The 14863-nt window shown below is 40.8% G+C and overlaps 1 protein-coding gene and 1 long non-coding RNA gene across 5 annotated transcripts in view; one reads left to right on the top strand and one right to left on the bottom strand.

Annotated features, from left to right (window-relative positions):
• Positions 1-330: 330 nt before the first annotated feature.
• On the bottom strand, positions 331-10379 carry LOC115131992 (uncharacterized). 2 transcript variants are annotated; one of them, XR_003864025.2, is made up of 7 exons: positions 10129-10369; positions 9577-9630; positions 9358-9460; positions 7631-7708; positions 7458-7495; positions 7283-7373; positions 331-1385 (listed from the first exon to the last, which is right to left on the bottom strand). It is a non-coding gene; the product is annotated as an uncharacterized LOC115131992 (long non-coding RNA). The 2 variants fall into 2 exon arrangements; XR_010464370.1 differs by having other exon boundaries at positions 7631-9460; positions 10129-10379.
• Positions 10380-12764: 2385 nt separating this feature from the next.
• The window catches only part of LOC115131991 (DNA (cytosine-5)-methyltransferase 3B-like), a 54672-nt gene continuing 52573 nt past the window's right edge, over positions 12765-14863 (top strand). For 2 of the 3 annotated variants that reach the window (XM_029664138.2, XM_065020643.1), the window contains exon 1: positions 12946-13080. The gene's annotated coding sequence lies outside the window, so the exon portion shown is untranslated. The other variant, XM_065020644.1, reaches the window with a different exon arrangement.

Raw genomic sequence — 14863 nt, 5'->3', positions numbered from 1 at the left:
TTTGTCAGAATGAAAAACATTTTTTCGATTTTTAAAAAATTTCTCCTATAACTGCCGTTTCCAGAGGGGTGAAGACTGAAGAGGGAGACTATAACCCACATTTTTGGGAGAAGGCCAAGAACTACAGAAAGTAAGACGTGTGAGTAAGACTAAGACCAGGCAGAAGTAAAGATATCAAACCCAACATGAATGAATGAGTAATCAAATGAATTGGTGACATCATTAAACGTGCAGAGCCATGCCTGATCATTTAAAAACTATAGGCTACCTAATATACACTCTTAAAAGGCAAGTGCTTGATTATATACATTTACGGAAACAAAGACATGGCATTTTCCAAGCTTGTATTTCTCCAAAAACATACCACGTATTCTGATCAACATCCTATTGGTTATTATGACAATGTAAGCATCAAGCAATGCAGGCAGTGTTAGGTTGTTTTCTGCTTCAAGCTCTTATTTCGCGAAACACTTTCAAAACATTGAATGAATGTAGAATGCCCACACATGGCAGGTCATTGCTGCGGGCTCAAATGACAGTAGAAAATATTTGGGTGTACATTTGATGCGACTAGTTGGATAATTAAGGTACAGAAGTAGGATGGTGTGACAACTAGTATGCACATGCCCCTCTCTCTCATTATGCTGTCAGTGGAATAGCTACCGAAACCTGTTATTAGAGCCAATTCAATAGTATCTTCTATGTCAGCGTAATAATCTTGCTGTGTAATTGTCTGAGGATATTGTTCAGTATTTCTAGCATTCATTCATCATTATGTGAATACCTACAGCAGACCAATATGACATCTGAATACTTCATTAAAACAGACAAAATGAACTGAAGCAAATCTGTGATACAAATGATTAAAGATTGCAACAACAAAAAAACAGTTACGTGTATGCCTCACATCACTTGTAGTGACAGCCAATGGAATTAAAGTCATTGGGTTACAATTCAAAACACACCCGCGAAGACTTTCTCACGCACACAAAACTCTCTACTGCGAAAAACAACTGTGCACATTTCAAAAGACAAAACATTGAAATAATTTAATGGTATGTGAGAATCTGGACGTTTCCTTCAGATTCTGTATGTTCTATTTTGAACTCATTGTACGTCCCAAATTGCACTCTATTCACTATATAGTGCACTACTTTGCCCCCGTTCAAAAGTATTGTCCTGTAATGGGAACAGTATGCCATTTCGGGCAGACCCAATGTCAACCACTGTCGCTGGCAACTCCATTCGTGTTTCCTCCTGTCCCTCAAGGACACATTCAGTACATTCTCATGTTACTGGTGATAAAGCTCAGCTGAAGCAGTCCATACTGGCTTTGGCCCTCTCCATTTCACTGAGGTAGTTGTAAAACCGGGGGAGGGTCAACTCTGAAGAAAGAACAACAAAAAACAGTCAATGACACCAAGAACAATAGGCAAAGTGAACCAATGACATGTTGACTAGGAGATAGCGCAGCCAGAGTAAGAGCTTCACCCATGTAGACACTTTCAGTTGAGTTCCCCTTTCTGATGACCAACGTAAGCTGGAAGAGACGTAGAGATATTTTCAAATAGTGTAGAACACTGCAATGTTCCAATTTCCTCGAAATTATGAACATGGACAGATTCTGTATATTGTGCTAGTCAGGGTTACTAGTCACATGTCCAAAATTGTAATTGGTAACCACTTTTGGATTACTCAAACTCAGTAACGTAATCTGATTACTTTCCCTCTAAGAGGCATTAGAAGAGGACAAATTAATATTACCAATTGAATGACATACGCTACCGTTCAAAAGTTTGGGGTCACTTAGAAAGGTCCTTGTTTTTGAAAGAAAGGCACTTTTTTTGTCCATTAAAATAACATCAAATTGATCAGAAATAGAGTGTAGACATTGTTAATGTTGTAAATGACTATTGTAGCTGGAAACATCTACAAACTGTAGGACTACAGAGGCCCATTTTTAGCATCCATCACTCCTGTGTTCCAATGGCACGTTGTGTTAGCTAATCCAAGTTTATCATTTTAAAAGGCTTATTGATCTTCTTTAGACTAATTGAGTATCTGGAGCATCAGCATTTGGGTTCGATTACAGGCTCAAAATGGCCTGTAAGGGTATTTCTTCAAGTTGGAAAATCTTTGGATGATGTCGACAGCAGTCACACCATTGGAAGACATAGCTTGGACTGTAGCCTATTAAAATCCTGTTCCTGCTCTTTTCCCGCAATCCATCAAACACATTGGTGTGTCATAGTGGTCTCTGACTTGTGGTCAGACTCGCTCAGGTGGAAAAACGTAAACCTGCGCCTTTTTTCAATGCGGATTTAAATGTCATTGAGAAAACAGAAAGGTGTCCGATTTTTGTTGTTCTTGTTGCAACAATCCTTTCTGAATTTAAAAGTAATTATCTAATATGATTACAATATTTTTGCAATCTGTTACTCCCCAGCACTGGTGCTAGTAATATGGTCACGTTATGCTCATTCAAATTTAAAAAAAGTTTTTTCAGATGTGTCAAATAAAACAAGTGTACACTTTACCGTGAAGTGCTTACTTACGAGCCCTTTCCCAACTATGCAGTTAAAAAGTACAAATAGATACAAATAAAAGAGTACGAGGCTATAAACAGGCTATAGCCTGCAAATTTTTTAGGGCCTTCCTCCTTCAGAGTTACTTTCACTATGTGTGGACATATTTATGTCAACAAATCAAAGTGGCTAAAGCCATGGGAGAAAGACAGTACTTGGCAGGCTGCAGGAATTCTGGCACATGTAGGAAAACAAACCATGAAAACTAGAGGCTAAAAGGCTCGGCGAACTAAGCTTGAATTAAAAAAAATGTAAAAGCAGCAATAGTACCGTTTGTCCATCTTGAGACGCTGTAGCCAGTGCTTCAAAATAGTCTGAATTAATCTAAGATAACTCAAGAAATACAGTACCAGTCAAAAGTTTGGACACCTACTCATTCAAGGGTTTTTCTTTATTTTTTAAAACTATTTTCTACATTGTAGAATAATAGTGAAGACATCAAAACTATGAAATAACACATATGGAATCATGTTGTAAGCAAAAAAAGTGTTAAACAAATCTAAATATATTTTATATGAGATTCTTCAACGTAGCCTTGATGACAGCTTTGCGTTTTTGCTGAGGAAATCTTAATCACGCAATTGTAAATCTAACTCAGATGTTTGGTGCAGTACTTCTCAAGTGAAAAAATGTGCATCAATATGTTTTGTCTCTCATTGAAAGACTTCATTTATGAATCCCTACTGTTGACCAATCACCGATGAAGGGACTTCGGTTTGCAGTGGGCAGCTGGAAGGAGGTGTTCTTATTCTCCATGGACTTTACAGTGTCCCAGAACTTTTTTGAGTTAGTGTTGCAGGAAGCACTGTCACCACTGATAAATCCACTATAATTGAGAATTACAATAAGAATTTTTCTACGGCTGGCCATGCTTTCCACCTGGCTACTCCTACCCCGGTCAACAGCACTGCACCCCCCACAGCAACTCGCCCAAGCCTTCCCCATTTCTCCTTCTCCCAAATCCAGTCAGCTGATGTTCTGAAAGAGCTGCAAAATCTGGACCCCTACAAATCAGCTGGGCTAGACAATCTGGACCCATTCTTTCTAAAATAATCTGCCGAAATTGTTGGAACCCCGATTACTAGCCTGTTCAACATCTCTTTCAACCTCTCTTTCGTGTCGGCTGAGATTCCCAAAGATTGGAAAGCAGCTGCGTTCATCCCCCTCTTCAAAGGGGGGGACACTCTTGACCCAAACTGCTACAGACCTATATCTATCCTACCCTGCCTTTCTAAGGTCTTCGAAAGCCAAGTCAACAAACATATTACCGACCATTTCGAATCTCACCATACCTTCTCTGCTATGCAATCTGGTTTTAGAGCTGGTCATGGGTGCACCTCAGCCACGCTCAAGGTCCTAAACGATATCTTAACCGCCATCGTTAAGAAACATTACTGTGCAGCCGTATTCATTGATCTGGCCAAGGCTTTCGACTCTGTCAATCACCACATCCTCATCTGCAGACTCGACAGCCTTGGTTTCTCAAATGATTGCCTCGCCTGGTTCACCAACTACTTCTCTGATAGAGTTCAGTGTGTCAAATCGGAGGGTCTGCTGTCCGGACCTCTGGCAGTCTCTATGGGGGTGCCACAGGGTTCAATTCTTGAACCGACTCTCTTCTCTGTATACATCAATGATGTCGCTCTTGCTGCTGGTGAGTCTCTGATCCACCTCTACGCAGACGGCACCAGTATACTTCTGGCCCTTCTTTGGACACTGTGTTAACAACCCTCCAGGCAAGCTTCAATGCCATATAACTCTCCTTCTGTGGCCTCCAATTGCTCTTAAATACAAGTAAAACTGAATGCATGCTCTTCAACCGATCGCTGCCTGCACCTGCCCGCCTGTCCAACATCACTACTCTGGACGGCTCTGACTTAGAATACGTGGACAACTACAAATACCTAGGTGTCTGGTTAGACTGTAAACTCTCCTTCCAGACCCACATCAAACATCTCCAATCCAAAGTTAAATCTAGAATTGGCTTCCTATTTCGCAACAAAGCATCCTTCACTCATGCTGCCAAACATACCCTTGTAAAACTGACCATCCTACCAATCCTCGACCTCGGCGATGTCATTTACAAAATAGCCTCCAATACCCTACTCAACAAATTGGATGCAGTCTATCACAGTGCAATCCATTTTGTCACCAAAGCCCCATATACTACCCACCATTGCGACCTGTACGCTCTCGTTGGCTGGCCCTCGCTTCATACTCGTCGCCAAACCCACTGGCTCCATGTCATCTACAAGACCCTGCTAGGTAAAGTCCCCCCTTATCTCAGCTCGCTGGTCACCATAGGATCACCCACCTGTAGCACGCGCTCCAGCAGGTATATCTCTCTGGTCACCCCCAAAACCAATTCTTTCTTTGGCCGCCTCTCCTTCTAGTTCTCTGCTGCCAATGACTGGAACGAACTACAAAAATCTCTGAAACTGGAAACACTTATCTCCCTCACTAGCTTTAAGCACCAACTGTCAGAGCAGCTCACAGATTACTGCACCTGTATATAGCCCACCTATAATTTAGCCCAAACAACTACCTCTTTCCCTACTGTATTTATTTTATTTATTTATTTATTTTGCTCCTTTGCACCCCATTATTTTTTATTTCTACTTTGCACATTCTTCCACTGCAAATCTACCATTCCAGTGTTTTACTTGCTATATTGTATTTACTTTGCCACCATGGCCTTTTTTTGCCTTTACCTCCCTTATCTCACCTCATTTGCTCACATCGTATATAGACTTGTTTATACTGTATTGTTGACTGTATGTTTGTTTTACTCCATGTGTAACTCTGTGTCGTTGTATGTGTCGAACTGCTTTGCTTTATCTTGGCCAGGTCGCAATTGTAAATGAGAACTTGTTCTCGACTTGCCTACCTGGTTAAATAAAGGTGAACTAAATAAATCATCATGTTTGGAGGAAAAAGAGGGAGGCTTGCTAGCTGAAGAACACCGTTTCAACCGTGAAGCATGGGGGTGGCAGCATCATGTTGTGGGGGTGCTTTGCTGCATGAGGGACTGGTGCACTTCACAAAATAGATTGGATCATGAGGACGGAAAATTATGTGGATATATTGAAGCAACATCTCAAGACATCAGTCAGGAAGTTAAAACTTCCACATGGACAATGACCGCAAGCATACTTCCAAAGTTGTGGCAAAATGGCCTAAGGACAACAAAGTCAAGGTATTGGAGTGCCAACACAAAGCCCTGACCTCAATCCTATAGAAAATGTGTGGGTAAAACTGAAAAAGCGTGTGCGCACAAGGAGGCCTACAAACCTGACTCAGTTACACCAGCTCTGTCAGGAGGAATGGGCCAAAATTCACCCAACTTATAGTGGGAAGCTTGTGGAAGGCTACCCAAAACGTTTGACCCAAGTTAAACCATTTAAAGGCAATGCTATCAAATACTAATTGAGTGTATGTAAATGTCTGATGCACTGGGAATGTGATGAAAGAAATAAAAGCTCAAATAAATCATTCTCTCTACTATTATTCTGACATTTCACATTCTTAAAATAAAGTGGCGATCCTAACTGACCTAAAACAGGGAATTTTTACTCGTCAGGAAATGTCAGGAATTGTGAAAAACTCAGATTTAAACTATTTGGCTAAGGTGTATCTAAACTTCCAACTTCAACTGTAAATACATTCATTATTTCTTACCCAAATGGGCGGTGGTTCGGGGTAAAGTATTAGGATTAGTGTGAGCATAGTTACAAGAGAGAGTGTCTCTCTTTCTTTTTCCCTCCCTCTTTTGATAAACGGTCATATCATCGTTAGTCCACTAGGGACCTATTTTCATCGTATTAAGTTTCTAATCAATAACCTATACCGTGTGTGTGTGTATCCTGTTTTATCATTTAGTTAGTTAGTAAATAAACAATTAAATCCATTTGTGTGGTACGGAATGATCAGTAAAGCTTGGGTTTGTGCAGATACAAGGAGTATGCAACATTCAGAATTATGAGACCGATATGAGGTAATGATTAATACATGACTTATCGATATATAATCTAGAGTTTAATTAGGGAGAACTCGTTAAACAACTTCTTCCGCGGTGCCCCAAATCCTAATGAGTTAATTGTTACATGACTCCTTTAAATCACGTAACAATTAAACATAGTTGATTCGATACATAAATCATCAGAATAATGAGTCACGTCACGACAGTAGTCATGGAGCTGCTGGGAATTGGGTAATTTACCTATTATACACTGAACAAAAATATAAACGCAACATGTAAAGTGTTGGTTCCATGTTTCATGAGCTGAAATAAAAGATCCCAGAAATGTTTCATACGCACAAAAAGCTTATTTCTCTCAAGGTCACAATCAACAGCCTGATCAACTCTTTACGAAAGAGATGTCGCACTGCATGAGGCAAATGGTGGTCACACCAGATACTGACTGGTTTCCTGATTTACATTTTTTTTAAGGTGTCTGTGACCAACCGGTGCATATCTGTATTGTGAAATCCATAGTTTAGTGCCTAATGAATTTATTTCAATTGACTGATTTCCTTATATGAACTGTAACTAAAATCTTTGAAATTGTTGCATATTGATTTCATATTTTTGTTAAGTATAAATGAGTGAAACAAACATCTACATTATACGATGAGGTGGGGAATATCACAAAAGAGTGGACGCAAGGGAACTTCTATCCTAAGGTTATTTGTCTTACCATCAAACTTCCACTCCATGTCAACCTGCTGGTTGACCATAAGAGTCTGCCCTTCAGCCAGCCTGGACAACACAGGGTAGTGGCTGCTCCACTGAAAATAATTATTCAATCAATGACATTTTTTCTCAATTCAATATCCAACAGGGAGGATAGGATATTAAATGTTGTAACATACCTGTTGTGAAAAATGGGCTGCCTTGGCATCATTGAATCCTATCAATTAAAAGTTATGGTTAAAAGTTGTTTAATGACACTGTAAAGCTCAGTACCAATATGGACTGTGGAGACTGGAGTATTTGCAGCTTTGATAGTGTACATGGGGTTTATTACATATATATTACAACATACCTAAAGCCAGAAGGTCTCCTTAGACTTGGTCTGCCGTCAGATTTTTCTTCAGGGCACCTAGAATGTTTTTCTTCCAATCTTGGTTTTGAGTTAAAATAAACTTACAACATGTACTTTGTCCATTTTAGGTTGCTGTAACCACATAATTAAATCGAACACATTTTACAGTGCATTCGGGAAGTCTTCATACCCCTTGACTTTTTCTTATGTTACAGCCTATTTCGAAAATGTATTGAATGGCATTTTCCCTCAATCTTCACACAATACCCCATAATGACAAAGTAAAAACAGGTCTTCAGAAATGTTTAGAAATGTATAAAAAATGTTTTGTTGAAATATCACATTTAGTATTCAGACCCTTTACCCAATACTTTGTTGAAGCACCTTTGGCCGTGATTACAGCCTCGATGCTACAAGCTTGGCACGCCTGTATTTGGGGAGTTTCTTCCATTCTTCTCTGCAGATCCCCTCAAGCCCTCTCAGGCTGGTTGGGAGCATCGCTGCACAGCTATTTACAGGTCTCTCCAAAGATGTTCGATCAGGTTCATGTCCAGGCTCTGGCTGGGCCACTCTAGGACATTCAGAGAATTGCCGCGATGCCATTCCTGCGTTGTCTTGGCTGTGTGCTTAGGGTTGTTGTCCTGTTGGAAGGTGAAGCTTAGCCCCAGTCTGAGGTTCTGAGCTCTCTGGAGCAGGTTTTCATCAAGGATCTCTCTGTACTTTTCTCTGTTGATCTTGCCCCTCAATCCTGACTAGCCTCCCAGTCCCTGCTGCTAAAAAACATCCCCACAGCATGATGCTGCCCCCACCATGCTTCACCGTAGGGATGGTGCCAGGTTTCCTCCAGACGTGACGCTTGGCATTCAGGCCAAAGAGTTCAATCTTGGTTTCATCAGACCAGAGAATTTTGTTTCTCATGGTCTGAGAGTGCTTTAGGTGCCTTTTGGCAAAAATCCAAGCTGGCTGTCATGTGCATTTTACTGAGGAGTGGCTTCTGTCTAGCCACTCCACCATAAAAGCCTGATTAGTAGAGTGCAGCAGAGATGGTTGCCTTTCTGGAAGGTTCTCCCATCTCCACAGAGGAGCTCTGTCAGATGACCATCGGGTTCTTGGTCACCTCCCTGACCAAGGCCCTTCTCCCCCCATTGCTCAGTTTGGCCGGGCGGGCAGCTCTAGGAAGAGTCTTGGTGGTTCCAAACTTCTTCCATTTAAGAATGATAGAGGCCACTGTGTTCTTGGGGACCTTCAATGCTGCAGAAATGTGTTGGTACCCTTCCCCAGATCTGTGCATCGACACAATCCTGATTCTGAGCTCTACGGGCAATTCCTTCGACCTCATGGCTTGGTTTTTGCTCCGACATGCACTGTTAACCATGGGACCTTATATAGACAAGTGTGTGCCTTTCCAAATCATGTCCAATCAATTGAATTTACCACAGGTAAGTTGTAGAAACATCTCAAGGCTGATCAATGGAAACAGGATGAACCTGAGCTCAATTTAGAGTCTCATAGCAAAGGGTCTTAATACTTATGTAAATAAGTTATTTCAGTTTTTTTATTTCATTAAAATTTGCAAAACTTTTTAAAAGTGATATACTAATTGATATACTAATATACTAAGATATGTGCTGGACTCTTTACCATATTTTGGTTTAGGTGTATTTCACGTTGTATACACAAGTTATTTCTAAATCTCTTTATTTGTGAGTGCTGTCTGTCAGTCTCACCACAGGGAAGCAGCATGAAACTCTTCATACGGTTTCTCAGAGGGCCTGCACTCATCCCATTCTCCTCTGCAAACTCACTCAGCTGCTGCAAGAGCCTGGTCGTCTGCAAATACACACCACAATGAATGAAGGAAACACAGTCAAGTGGCAGTCTGTTCACACATCCAGCACACAATTAAGGATAAGATAATATATGTCTGTCCTCATGAGTGTGTTTACCTCTTTTGGCTCCAACAGGAAATTGAAAACAATCTCAGTCAGACTTGTAAATTGCTGCAGAGAAACAGTTTAAGAATACAGAGTTTATTGGTCTATTCAGTACATTGATTCATAGTTGCCATAGATCTACTTTGTTGTTAGGTAAGATGGGCCAGACCTCATATGAATCATGTGACCGTACCTAGTCATGTGACCTGGGACGTGTATAGCCTAACTACACACATTTCGAAACATTGCATCATACTAAAAGCAGCATGTTTCGAAATCAGTTAGGCTTTATGTCAATTCGTAAGTACAAGCAAGCATGCAGCTAATATTTGCAGGGGTGTATTCATTGCGTTCACCCTTTAAGAACCACACGGAAGCAAAGTGAAAAACGAGAGCTTCTATTGGACAAATTCAAGTAGGTCCCGCCCCGTTTCGTTCCGTTTAAGAAACGTTTTGCAACAGAATTGGACGAATGAATATACCCCTGCAGTGTTTACAGTTAACTTTTGCTAACTGTACTGAGTTCATGCTCAAAACGACCATTTCACGTTATCGAATGCTCACCTGCTCGTTGAATTTGTTAATGTTCAGAAAGTCATTGCTCACAGAATCTGGTAAAGTATCTTTAGTAAATTGAAGTTGCACAATTGTTGCTGTCAGCTAGTGCACTGATCAGCAAATTCAATTCGTTTTCTTGCTATTCAACTCAGCACGTTCCATACTTGTTTCTTCTATTGTATTATGGAGGTCCGCAAACAAACGTTAGAAGTGCATGCCGCCACCTACAAGATGGGGTGAAAACTGATCATAATAGCCGAAGGGGGAAAAACATACTCATAATATTCCAAAAGTAAACAAAATACAGTATATATATATAAAAATAGATATATATTTTGCTCCTTAAGTCGGATTCAGATGTCCCATCAGATCCCCCAGGCTCAGGAGCCTATATATAAATCCTGGTTTACTAATGCTATGTATTGGCCATTGAGAGGCATTGCCTCGATGACAGCTTTGCACACTTTTGGCATTCTCTCAATCAGCTTCATGAGGAATGCTTTTCCAACATATGCTGAGCACTTGGCTGCTTTTCCTTCACTCTGCGGTCTAACTCATCCCAAACCATCTCTATTGGGTTGAGGTCGGGTGATTGTGGATGCCAGGTCATCTGATGCAGCACTCCATCACTATCCTTGGTCAAATAGCACATACACAGCCTGGAGGTGTGTTTTGGGTCATTGTTCTGTTGAAAAACAAATTATAGTCCCACTAAGCACAAAGCAGATGGGATGGTGTATTGCTGCAGAATGGTGTGGTAGCAATGCTGGTTAAGTGTGCCTTGAATTCTAAATAAATCACAGACAGTGTCAAGAGCAAAGCACCTTCTGCTCCATGCTTCACGGGGGGAAATACACATGCAGAGGTCATCCGTTCACCTACTCTGCGTCTCACAAAGACACGGCGGTTGGAACCAAAATTCTAAAATTTGGACTCATCAGACCAAAGGACAGATTTCCACTGGTCTAATGTCCATCGCTCGTGTTTCTTGGCCCAGGCAAGTCACTTCTTCTTATTGGTGTCCTTTGGTAGTGGTTTCTTTGCAGCAATTCAACCATGAAGGCCCAATTCACGCAGTCTCTGAACAGTTGATGTTGAGATATGTCTGTTCCTTGAACTCTGAAGCATTTCTTTGGGTGCAGTTAACTCTAATGAACGTATCCTCTGCAGCAGAGGTAACTCTGGGTCTTCCTTTCCTGCGGCTGCCCTTATGAGAGCCAATTTAATCACAGCGCTTGGTGGTTTTTGTGACTGCACTTCAAGAAACTTTGCACTTGACTGACCATGTCTTAAAGTAATGATGGACTGTCGTTTCTCTTTGCTTATTTGAACTGTTCTTGCCATAATATGGACTTGGTCTTTTACCAAATAGGGCTATCTTCTGTATACCAACCCTACATTGTCACAACACAACAGATTTGCTCAAACTCATGAAGAAGGAAAGAAATTCCACAAATAATAATTTTGTACTCATTCATTATTATCCTGGACAAACGTATTCATTTGTATTTTCACAAAACAATATTTTCTCAATATCCTTTGTTTGAGCATAATTCCTTTTGGAGTTACCAATGAGGAGTTCATCAGCACAAGAGCAGGGAATACACGATAAGTGCAGGGACCTTCCACTGGATTTGGAAACCCAAGAAGAAGGGATCTAATTCTGCACTAAACAGGACTCGAAACACCATACTAGTGTTTTCAATATTTTCCGTGTTAGTGCTCCCAGCCTCTTGCAAGGTGTTCCACAACTATTGATTAAGTGGTGTTTCAGAACACTTTAGGATGAATGTTTCAATACACCTTCAATCGGTCTCATAACCCCTTTTACAACCCACGTGTTTCAAAACTCCAGCAAAGTTAGTTTTGTCTCCTTAACATTGGTGGCAGTTCAGTTGCCACTAGTTTTAGTGTTACAAAACACTTCATTATGACAGGGCAGAAGCAAGTAAAACAAATAAAAGTGTGTCAAAATATAAAGGATCGTTTATGCTGAAACCCTCATATTAAACACCAATGGTATTCACAAGGTTGATAGGTTATATTTAGGATAACGTTTCACAGCTTTGTCATTCTATCTTCTTCTTATTTTACAGGCCACACAGGGGACCAGCGATAACTACAGACACCTGTGACACTCTGAAGTATCCAAAAAGGCCACTAGATGTCTTGTGATCAATTACATGTGCTTTGTTCATCTTACCTGCAAACCAAACTTGAATTCATGAACAAAGCACATTACATAGGCTACAATACAAAACACAGGAACATGTAAGACAAATGTGCGATAGAATTTAAATGGGCACAGTTATGATGATGCATTTGTTATTATACCAATGGATTTAATAAGACTTCAGTAAATGAATAGAATGGCAATCCTTTTTCAGTGACAACCTCAAATGTTTGGATATATTGTTATTGTGGACATTCGGTTACACGTACACGCACTCTCCTAATAAGGACCAGTGGGGTACTTACTAACTAGACCATGGGCAGAGCAGTTTATACATGGTGTATAATGCAACGTAGGTCTATTAAGGGTTAACACTGGAAAAGGTAAATATATTTTTCTTTCAGCTACAGCGTGATTCGAGACCCGGGAAAAGTTACGCCTGAATACTGTTGCAAAAAAAAGGAGCAAAAAAGATTGCAGCAGGCAAGCTTGAGGAGTAAAAAATATTCTCCCCCAGCGTAAAAAAGAAGAAGAAGGCGTGTGTAGGTTGAAGTAGGTAGAGTGTGGGCCAAGCAGTGAGAGAGAACCAATCAATTTCAACTGTTCCCCCTCTTTCTTTCCGAATGACAACCTCTGCAACAGGTAATTTTTTTTTGTTGTACAGTTGCCCTTCTCGTGATAAGTGTTCAAGTAGCCTGGACTGTGCTCTCTGCAAAACAGCACTCAGGAGATCAATTTACGCCACAGCAGCATGCTGCTTGAGACCGTAAGAATTCCTGCATGAGGTTTGACCACTTTCTTACTTTTACAGTCATTTGTTCGATTGGGAGTCATATTAATTCCCACTTTTTTTTTGCTTAAAGACATGCCACACTTCGATGTAATTGATGCAACAAAGTTGCGCGGATGTATGATTATGAAAGTTGGAGACAAGGAAGGAAGGGAAAATATCCAACATATCCTCAAACATGGCAAATATAGGGCTATTTACTGTGAAATTTACTATTTACTGTGAACTGTATTGTGTTCTGTATCGGAATGTTTAATGTTGCAGTTTAAATTCACAGAGTTGATCTGGGTCGCGCAGTTAGTAGCATGTACAGTTGGCAACAGACGTTGCGAGTGGAATCTAATGCATTTTTACGCGTGAGTAGGCTAGTTTGTGATTTTCAAGAAGACGGTGATTCATTTTTTTAGCGTGTCTTTGGACGTTTATCTAAACGTTGGTTCAACTTGAACTCGACTCCCGAAGTGTTACATTGCTATTGTGGCATTGGCACAATTTCCTCAAAATAATTTCAAGTTCGATTGCGACGTTTTTCATACAAGCCAAGCGCATGTTTCCTAACTCCATGTCGTGCCAGAGAGAGAGAGAGAGACATCGTTTTTTAAAATGGTTTATTTTGGAATAGTTGTTTTCTGTAAGAATATGTGCCTTCATAATCATTGTATGTACTGGGCCTAATGGGCCTACATTGTAATGCGGAAACTTAATATAATAGGTCTATAACCCTAGCCTAGTTGTTTGAGTCTTACAGAATTCGTAAACTGTTGTGCACCTGCGTGGATTTTTATATCAAGTTTGCAGAGTCTTTGAAGTTGGGTCTTTATTCTCTGAGAGTTCACACGCATCAGCGCGAAAGTAATAGGATAATTGGCGTATTTGACTGTAGCCGACACCGCACCGTGTGAACCCGCTTGGGCCTGCTCAAGGCATGCCCGCCGAAGTGGGATTTCCAAAGATACATTTTTTATTAACCACACATTCACGGATACCGTTTCTAATTAAGAACAAAAACTCATTGCTTTGGCTTGGTTGTTCATCTCTCGAGAACTATACTTTGTGCTTAGTGGCGAGGGATGGCATGAACCATCTTCGGACCACTCATACGCGCTGCAGGCACACGTGTGAACACACTCATTTTAAAACATCCACATGTTTCATTTTTTTCTGCCCCAGTTTGAACTATTTGGAGGTTACAAATATAACAAATACTGTAGGCCTACAGTTTCTTGCACAGAGAATTTATGAATATTACATTTAAAGGTAGGCTGCAGAATTGTAATGGCTGTTAGCGGTGACACCCCCTGTGGGTAAAACAAAAAAAACCTTTCATGTTGTAGCCCTAATCTCTGACATTCAGGCTGCCGAAAGAACTTTGATGTGGCCCCTTATTGTCCCCCCACCCTCCCCTCCACCTCCTACCTTCACCCTCTCAGTCGCCATGGCTTTTGCCAGTGTTAACTTCACAATGTGGCTTTGCATTTCAATGTGTTTTTTAAGAAGCAGTAAAAACAAGTGGTTTGAAAGCTTGTTGAAAATGTATTTATTTAGAGACTAATCTTGAGTCATTTAGAGAGGATCATTAAGACTTTCCTTGGCTGTGTGTGTGTGTGTGAGAGAGAGAGAGAGAGAGAGAGAGAGAGAGTGTGTGCGTGCGTGAGTGAGTGTGTGTCCCCGAGTGTGTGTGTCCCGTAGTTTGCAGGATGCACCTGTGGCCCTGGCTGTTTCTGGTCTTGGGTATGGGCTTCTTCTTTTAATGCCTGGAATATTCATGCAAACGGGGA

Source organism: Oncorhynchus nerka, linkage group LG7, assembly GCF_034236695.1.
Source record: "Oncorhynchus nerka isolate Pitt River linkage group LG7, Oner_Uvic_2.0, whole genome shotgun sequence".
NCBI classification, from domain to species: Eukaryota; Metazoa; Chordata; class Actinopteri; order Salmoniformes; family Salmonidae; genus Oncorhynchus; species Oncorhynchus nerka.
This window is presented reverse-complemented; position numbering and strand designations above follow the sequence as displayed.